Below are 9,423 nucleotides of genomic sequence, written 5' to 3' on the forward strand. Positions count from 1 at the left end.
TAAAAACCAGGGCAGCCTCGGTGGCACAGCGGTTTAGCGCCCCCTTCGGACTAGGGCGTGATCCTGGAGACCCCGGATCGAGTCCCACGTCAGGGTCCCTGCATGGAGCCCGCTTCTCCCTCTGCCTGTGTCTCTGCCTCTGTCTCTGTGTCTCTCATGAATAAATAATAAAATCTTTAAAAAAAAAAATCACAGACTAGTAGAGGACCGAACATGACACTCTATCAGGAGAGCAGAGCACCAAGAAGGATAGGAAGTTGCAACTGGGGGCTTCGGTGGTTTTATTGCAAGAAGACAACAGCCTTGGACCTGATAGGTCAAGGAGCGTGAGGTTTACAGGGATTCTCAAACTTGAGAGGTTGGCGGCTTGTTGAAAGTGTAAGTTCCAGGATCCCCAACACCATGTGTTGGTTGGGGCCCAGGCACCTACATTTAGACATCCTCTCTAGTTGCTACTAATGCAGATGGTCCATGGGCCACGTTCTGGGAAATACAAATAAAGTCAAGGATTAGTGATTTTTAATGATTAAAAGAATAACATGTTACAAATGCAAACACAAGCACTTCGTCCAGATGACAGGGTGAAATTCCAGGCCCCTGCAGAGCCTGCCTCTGGGTCCTATCCCCCACCACTGTCTGCCCAGGCCTGCAGTCTGGGGTGCTGACCTAGGCTCCTGTGGGCTCCTCAATTCCACAAGCTGCTCGGATGATAAAGATGCCCGAATCCAAAAGCTATTTTCTCTCACGCAGTTTTTTCTAGAACACTGTGTAACTTTTTTTTACCATGGTAGGGTAGGAAATAGATGAACGTGATAGTCCTTTCTTCTGGGTTCAGAAAAGAATCCGCATTTGAGAATAAGAAGGTTAATTTTTGCAAACGTACCTCAGCTTTTACAAGTAAATGTTTTACAAATTTAAAAAAAAAAAACTTCCCCCAGGCAGTTGAAAGGTAATTATTTATACCAACATTTGGCACGTAATAAATTAAAATGATCAAGGAAAGATCTCCCATAGAGGATAGAGAAGGGCCATTCGATAGGCCTCTTTCCAACCCGGAGGGGGTGGGAGACAGCGCCTGACCCACTGGTGCTCAGAATGTGTTCATGAGGCTGAAGCCCGTTATTTCTGGTCCTAAGTCGTTTTCTCTCATTACTGCATGGTGTTCATGTGCCTGCGGGTGTGAGGCTTAGCTAACTGGGGGGTGTTTCTGCCGCCCTGCCCCCCCCTTGCCCCCCCCCCCCCCCCCCCGCTGGAGTCCAAGTAGCTAAGGAGCACCGCCCTGCAAGGAGAGGTGCAGGGAGAGGCCTCGCCGCCCCCCTACTTGCCCACTGCGGGCTCCCATCGCCATGGCAGCCTTTCTAGGAGAAGGCCAGGACTCGTGGCAGAAACAGGCCCCCTCCAAAGAGCCATCCAGGAGAGCGGGCTCTGGAATGTCCCCTTACCCTAAGTCAGGGAACAGCCAGGGAGCCTCTGGAATCCGAATCCCCTGGGGCAAGGACAGCTCACCTTGTCCCTGAGCTGAGCCAGGTGTCCCCTCCCTGGGAGTCTGCGGGGAGCCCCAGGGGAGGAGAGTGCACCGAGGGAGGCAGGGGCTGCCCCAGAGGCCTGAGCTCAGCGGTTCAGGGCAGGGGCCAGGGTGGCAGGCCCCGGGGCCAGGGGCACAGCAGGGAGCAGCTGGCACCAGAGGCCCAGCCGGTGGGGACGGTGGGACGCAGTGGGGATGGTGGAGCAGGGGCCTGGGAGTGGGCGTGGGGATGTCCCTGGAGAACCCAGACTGTCCCTGGCAAGGGAAACAGGCCAGCACCCAGGCTTCTGCATAGGGAGGAGGCATTCGCCAGCCAAGAGAGGTGTCCCCGCGGCGCTGGCCAAACGGTCACGTTGTGCCCTGTTTCCTATGCCCTGGGTCCCCTTCTCTGCCTGCTCTGCACGTGGGGGGCGGCAGCACCCCGGGCACACCCCAGGCCCCCTGCTGACCCCGGGGCTCTGAGCACAGGTGAGGCCTGACCAGGGAAGCAGGGGTCGAGGGCTCAGGGGAGCAGATGGCTGTGGCCCCGGGTCAGCCCTGGCAGCTCCTGCCTGGCACATGGGAGGGGGAGCAGGCTGCCGGGGACCTGCCCAGCGCTGACCTCGACCTCGGGCAGAGGGGGCACAGCCAACAGGATGTGTGGCAGGAGAGGCAGAACAAAGTGGAGGGGAAAAAGGCCATTTCCTGACTCCTGACCTCAGGTAAGCCAGGGGCTTGCAGGGGGCGCGGGGAGGGAGCAGGCCTGGGGGGGAGCATGCCTGGGGAGGGAACAGGCCTTGGGGAGGGAGCAGGCCTGGGGAGGGAGCAGGCCTGGAGGGGAGTAGGAACAGCCCTGGGGAGGAGCAGGCCTGGGGGGGGGAGCAGGCCTGGAGGGGAGTAGGAACAGCCCTGGGGAGGAGCAGGCCTGGGGGGGGAGCAGGCTACTGCTGTGGTCGACAACCTAGACAAGGGCCGCAGGGTGCAGATTGCAGCAGGCGCCCCTGTTTCTGTCCCCCCTTTTTTCTCAGCCTCCCCCTAAGGCTAGAAGGTCGCAGGGCTCCCCGCTCCTCTGCCTTGGGGTCCTTTGTGTTTCAGGGCAGAAAACAGAAATACAAGGAGACAATCTCTCCTTCAATCTTCCGTGAAAGGCCTATGATTTTTGTGAAAATATGGGCATCCGGCAAGGAGAGGCAGAGAAAAAGGATTATCTGTGAAGGCCAAGAGAGGGCGGGAATTTCTCCCCATGGCAAAGGAATAGACCTCAGCTGGACCCATGGGTGGCAGGAGGCTGTCCGGGAACAGGACAGAGCTTCGCGGGGGACGGAAGGTATGACCCAGCCAGCGGGCTTCCTCCAAGGACCTGGGAGGGTTCAAGTGGTGGGGCTGCGCCCTGGGGGGGAACTAAGGCTCAGGACTTCATTACCTGGGCTCCGGGATGCCCCAGCTTCTTAGACTCTCATTGGGTCCTGGGGAAGATGGGCTTCTCCACGCACCTGGAGGCCCTGGGCCCCGGAGTCAGATGCAATATGGTGTCGAGCTGACATCAATTGACTTTCTGAATTTCAGTCATGCATTTAGACCCCCTGCATAAGAACAGGAAGACCCAGACTGTAAGGGTCTTGAGAAATGCCAGAGAGGCTCTTGTTAAGAGGCTAAAAACAAGAGGACCTTTACCCTGCGGGGTCACCAGGAAATCCCCTTATGGAGGATCCCACATTGATCCAAAGGCTTCCCAATGCCGGCAGGGGTGGAGGGATGCGTGTAAGGCATCCCAGTGCCAGCAAACGCACAGAGCTGGAAAAGCCCGAAGGAAACAGTGAAGGAAACACTTCACTGCAGTAATCCATAGAAGACGCTGCACCGGGAGATCGGGGTGAGAAATGAAATTGGGTAAAGCTCGCATGGGAGTCTGAGCATTTGTCTTTTTTTTTTTCCCTAAGATTTTATTTATTTATTCATGAAAGACACAGTGAGACAGGGGCAGAGACCCAGGCAGAGGGAGAAGCAGGCTCCATGCAGGGAGCCCGATGCAGGACTCCATCCCGGGACCCCGGGGTCATGCCCTGGGCCGAAGGCAGATGCTCAACTCCTGAGCCACCCAGGTGTCCCTGAGCATTTTTCTTTATTTTGGCCACAGCAGGAAAATATTATTGGCTTTTTGTGAACAATAGGACATAAACAGAATAGAGCTTTCAAAAAATTAATGTGTCAGAAATACATGGGACGGATGGAAGTAGAATGGGAGAAGGGAAGGGAAACAGGAGGTGATTGCTCTAATCCAGGCCAGAGGTCTCGAGGGCCAGAGCAGTGGTGGGGGCCTTGGGCTGTAGACCAAGCTGTGAAAGGCTTCAGGGAGGCAGATCTTAGACCTGCAGGGGAGCGAGACAAGAGGGTCCTCCAAGTCTTGAGCCAGCTGATGAAAAAAGTCACAACGCCATCAGAGAAACGGGAAATAGGGGAGAAGGAGCTAATTTACAATGAACACCCTCTAAGTTTAAAGTTGAACACAGTAGCTGAATTTAGAACTAGATAGAGGTTCCAGGGAAAAGGAGGAGCCAAGAGGTGGAGTTCGTGTCCTCATAGCCAGGTGGCCCATCTCCACAGCTGTCCCTTAGAGGATAGATGCCTCAGAAGGAAGGTCGGGCTGTGGCAACAGAAACTTAGAGAACTGAAGTACAGCGCTGGGTAAAGAATGTGGCCAAGTCCAGATAATGATCCTGAAAACTGGCTTTAAAGAATTTTCTAGGGCAGCCCAGGTGGCTCAGCGGTTTAGCGCCGCCTTCAGCCCAGGGCAGGATCCTGGAGACCTGGGTTCGAGTTCCGCGTCGGGCTCCCTGCATGGAGCCTGCTTCTCTCTCTGCCTGTGTCTCTGCCTCTCTCTCTCTCTCATTAATAAATAAATAATTTTTTTAAGAAAGAAAGAAAGAAAGAAAGAAAGAAAGAAAGAAAGAAAGAAAGAAAGAAAGAAAAGAAAGACTGAATTTTCTAGTTTACTTGAGACGTTCTCTCATTTTGCCTGGTACTTTCGTGAGCCCCGGGGCCCTATATTCTCCAGCACCTTCCAAGCCTGCTGCACCATAATCTTTTCTTCAAAATGGGATGAACATACCCCTGAGGGCCCAGGACTTCCTGAGTCTGGAGAGGCTCTGTCGCTTTGGACTTGGTGGACCTGGGGAACATTTTTAACCCCACTTGCTCTCAGTTTCACTACCTAAAAAAAAAAAAAAAAAATTATGACAACCAAATGAAAATAGGTTTTTCTGGAGAAGAAATGCAATAATGCATAATGGAACACCCAGTGAGGATGTTTTGAGAGTTACTAGTAAATATTAGAGTCTCACCAAATGGTGGTTCCTTCCCTTCCATCCTGCGGGCTCAGCAGTAACTCCTGGAGCTGACGAGGCCCTTGGGGGAGCAGTGCTGAATTCCACGCTGAGTCCAGCCCCAGGGGAGCGATGGTAGGTCACACCCCGGCCTAGCCTCTCAACCTGGGCTCCCATTAACAGGACATTGGCCGAGATCAGTGTTCCCTCATTTCTACCTCCAAGGAATGCTTTGTTCTCTTTCCACGTTCTCTAGTTTTTGAAAGACTTTTCTGTGGACCTGCAGTTTGCTAAATCTGTTAAATCGTTGATTCATTTCTTAGGCAATCACCAGAGAAACTAAACTGAAGTCAGTCATGCTATTGTCCAAAGCATCTTGGAGAGACTTGATATAAGAAATTGTCCAGTGGGGCAGCCCCGATGGCCCAGCGGTCTGGCGCCACCCTCAGCTCGGGGCGTGATCCTGGAGACCTGGGATCGAGTCCCACGTCAGGCTACCTGCATGGAGCCTGCTTCTCCCTCTGCCTCTCTCTCTCTCTCTCTGTGTCTGTCATGAATAAATAAATAAAATCTTAAAAAGAAAAAGGAATTGTACAATAGCTATTATGGTCTTAAAACAAGAAAAATGGCATATGGACAATGTCTTGGAGGTTAGATTCGGTGGACACCACCAGACAAGGTGATCTCAAAGTTTCCCTCTAACACTCTCTGAGTACGTAAAGCAGTTTAGGGTTCCTACTACGGGCTTTGGAGGAACCGATTATTTGTTTTGCCCTTAAGGACAGTAATTTAATGTAGCGAGGAAGCTAAAACTAAGAGATCTTTTAAGCACCAGAGCAAGCATCCAAACTTTCAGTGTGAAGGGCAGGCCATCGTTGTATGAATGCGGATTAGAGTAGCCACATACAATGGATGTTTACTGGGGGTAGAGTGTTCTCTGTCCTTTAATGACAGTTGGATTTTAAGTAGCCTGGAAAGGAAAGGGGAGCAACCACAGGCTGGGGAAGAGAAGGTATCATCCTAGAATACGTAGAAAAGAGAGGCCAAAGGGAGACAAGGATTGTTCTCATCCTCCTGGGGGGGGGGGGGGAGGCACAAACCACACACATCTACCTCTGTACCTTAGTTTTGGACTCACATGAAAAAGTCCAAAATATCTGTGATTGAAGTCATTCTTTTCTCTCCAACTTCATTTCTAGCTCCTTCTTTCCCAAACTCCACAGTCTAGCCGTGTCAGAAGACAGTACCCCAACCACCAAGTTTCTCCAGCCCAAACCCCTAAGGACCATCTTGATTCCTCCTTTGCCCTCTCCTCTCCTCCCCACTCAGTCTTTCAGAGATCCCTATAGATTCCACTTCTAGAATCTCCACCTCATCTTTATAAAATGCAAACCCGGTTAAGCATTTCTTTACTTAAAATACGTCATGGTTCACCATCAGCCACCGCATGAAGTCCGTTCCTCTGGCCCCGGCATACAGACCGCTTACCATCTAGGCTCCAGCGTCCGCTACGGCACCTAACTCTTGATCCGTGGTAGGCAGCCGATAAATGTTTCTTAAATCAATGGATGAGTGAGTGAATAAAGGAATAAAAAATAGGGACGGGGAGGGGATCAGACACGGGGGGAGGTGAGAGATGAAGCTGGGACTGGACATACCTGGGGGATTGGCAACTGGACTCCCAGAAGAGCCAGGCGGGGTGCCAGAGCCCGAGGAGGCAACTTGGGGAAGAGGGTGTGATGAGAGCATATAAAGAGCAAATCTGCAAAGGGGAACAGATATGAGCCCGGCTCTGGGCACATCACCAACTCCCCCGACACGTACTAGTGGCAACACGACTATCGTCCGCCATTTCCCCTGCTGCGGGCCTTCTGGACATCTGCCGAAACTGTGGGACCGACCGTCTGCCACCTTCCCCGGGGACAGAAATGATGAGCCCGGGAAGCGGCCGCAGGGCCCTCAAGTCAGTGTTCCCACCGGAGGCCAGAAGTGCTGTGACTCCAAAATGTGATACTCACCCGAATTCCAAGATGGGAGCATTCATCTCACTCCCATGGCTCACGGGCAGGAGGTCCCCTTGAGCCATCCCTGTCTCCCCCGGGTCCCCATCCTGTCCTGGACACCGACCGGCAGGGCCTCCTCCTAACGGAGGGCCTTCCCCGTGGGCTGGGCGACCGCCTCGTCCTGAAATCTGCTCCCCAAACTTGGCGGCCTCTGCGGGGGGCAGGAGGGGCTGAGCTCCCTTTCTGGGGGCCCCATCATCCTCCTCGAGCTGGATACTTTTCTTCAGTGCTGCCCGGGGAGCCGCTTTGGAGCCCCGTTTGCAATTCTCTTCTGCTGTCGGAGTCCCAAGGATTTTCTGCACGACCGTAGCCCAGGTCCCCCTGTGTGGGCCGCATCGCTGGGCTGCGGCCTTGTCCCTGAGGCAAGAGCCGGTCCTGTCCTGTCTGGGGTTGTCAAGGCGAGGTCCCTGGGCCATCGGTGTCACCTGGCAGCTGGTGACAAGTGCCAATTCCAGGCCATTTTGCCGGGGCGCTCGGGGGTTGGGCGCCTGCTTGCGGCCCAGGGGTCACCCCAGGGTCCCAGGATCAAGGCCTGCGTCGGGGTCCCCACAGGGTGCCTGCCTCTCCCTCCGCCTGGGTCTCGGCCTCTCTCTCTCCCTGGGTCTCCCATGAATGAATAAATAAGATTAAAAAAAAAAAGCCTCTGCACATACTTTAAGGCCTGGCCAGGTCTCCCTTGGGTGCAGAAATCTACTCACCTTGCAGCCCCCAAGAGAGCCTCAGGCTAAGTCCCTGTGTTTGTCTGACTCCGCCACCGACCGTGGAAGTGGCCTGCCCCCTGTCCCCTCTGTCCCCCCTGTCCCCGGCCCTCACGTGGCCCCCGGGGAGTCCCCAAGGAGCTTGCATGTCGTCTACACAGGGGCTTTATCCACTCGTCCCCCGGGGACGCACCGTTATCCCTGTGTTTTGCTGTTGTAGATAGTGCTGCGCTGAATGAACATGAGAGGGCACGGGTATCCTTGAGATCTGATGCCAGTTCTTTTGGGTAAATACCCAATAGTGGGATTGCCGAATTATATGATAGTTCTATTTTTGATTTTGTTGAGGAACTTCCATGCCGTCTCCCATAACAGCTGCACCGGTTTGACCTTCCCACCAACACCACACAGAGGCTCTTTCCTCCACATCCTCACCAACACTTGTTGTCTTTTCGTTTTTTTGTCTTTTGTTTTTGTTTTTTTGTTTGTTTGTTTGTTTGTTTGTTTTTTTGATAATAGCCAACCTAACAGGTGGGAAGTGATAGCTCATTATGATCTCATTATATAAAGTGTGTGAAATTGTCGGGCCCTGTAAGCAGAGCAGAATGGTGGTCCTCAGGGGCAGAAGGGGGAGGAAGCGAGGAGGTGCTGCTCAACGGGTACCAGCCTTCGGCCGTGCAAGGTGAACACGTTCTAGAAATCTGCTGTACCACATAGTGTTTGCAGTTAACAATACTGGAACATACGCTCAAACGTGTGTTAAGAGGGTCGACCTCAAGACTGTTACCTGAGACTGTAAGAAGCACGTACATCATCAGTCCCCGTGTTTTGGAGACTCCATTAGGGCAGTCTTGCTGTCACCCTAACTAAAAACACAGCAAAATAGCTTCAAGATCTCAGGATTGGTGTATTTTTTAAACTCTTGTGAAAACTGTAGAGCTTAAAAATCACAAAAATGGTATAAACCCTATGTAACCACCTTGTTTCAGACTTTATCAACTTTTCACCACATTCACTGTATCTATTTTTTCCAAATTTTTTTTAAAGATTCTATATCTATCTATCTATCATCTATCTATCTATCATCTATTTGAGAGAGAAAGAGAGAGAGCTCGGGCAGCGGGAGGAGCAGAGGGGAAAGGAGAGAGAGAATCTCAAGCCGACTCTGTGCTAAGTGCAGAGCCTGACACAGGCCTCGATCCCACGACCCTGATATCATGACCCGAGCTGAAATCAAGAGTTGGACACTCAACCCACTGAGCCACTCAGGTGTCCCCCCAAGGGTGTCCAAGACGAGGCATGTTTTAGCTTAAACCATCTGCTGTGCTGTTTGGCATCCTATGTTACCTTAAACTTTGATAAATGCCTGTTACGTATGAACTTCTTGCGCTGGTGAGGAAATCAGAGAAGTGTGTGCTGTGTTTCCCTCGTGAGGTAACAAAGGATGGAGAGAAGAGAAGAACCGTAGAAGTGGAACGTGAAGTAGATTGAGAGTTTAGTGGAAGCAGGCAATCTGAGCAATGAGCCAGCAATGGATGCAGCCTGGGGTTTGCAGAAATCTTGAACTCTCCACAGTGTAGGATCGAGATTCGAAGCACGGCCATGTAAACGTGCAACTCCATGGACTAGAGGACGTAGGGACGCTAAGATGACAGTCAGCTTGTGTTTAGCCCAACACTGATGACGAGATGGGTGACAGTGGGACCGGTGCTGTACAAAATTTGGCATTTAAGCCCAGGGGGCCATCCCAAAACAAGAGACAAAGCAAACCAAATGTGCACACCCAGACAGCTCCTGTAGCTGCGGCTCTGAGGTCTACAATTCTATCTGGCGCC

At 52.6% G+C, this 9,423-nt stretch overlaps 2 long non-coding RNA genes across 2 annotated transcripts; one reads left to right on the top strand and one right to left on the bottom strand.

Moving 5' to 3' along the window:
• Positions 1–284: 284 nt before the first annotated feature.
• Positions 285–5,179, bottom strand: LOC129520817 (uncharacterized). The gene is made up of 4 exons (XR_008666677.1): positions 4,846–5,179; positions 4,614–4,715; positions 2,928–3,087; positions 285–483 (listed from the first exon to the last, which is right to left on the bottom strand). It is a non-coding gene; the product is annotated as an uncharacterized LOC129520817 (long non-coding RNA).
• On the top strand, positions 1,769–5,256 carry LOC129520819 (uncharacterized). Its single transcript, XR_008666678.1, has 3 exons — positions 1,769–2,226; positions 2,600–2,831; positions 5,151–5,256. It is a non-coding gene; the product is annotated as an uncharacterized LOC129520819 (long non-coding RNA).
• Positions 5,257–9,423: the final 4,167 nt, after the last annotated feature.

The sequence above is a fragment of the Nyctereutes procyonoides genome, unplaced genomic scaffold (genome assembly GCF_905146905.1).
Source record: "Nyctereutes procyonoides isolate TBG_1078 unplaced genomic scaffold, NYPRO_anot_genome, whole genome shotgun sequence".
Taxonomy (NCBI): Eukaryota; Metazoa; Chordata; class Mammalia; order Carnivora; family Canidae; genus Nyctereutes; species Nyctereutes procyonoides.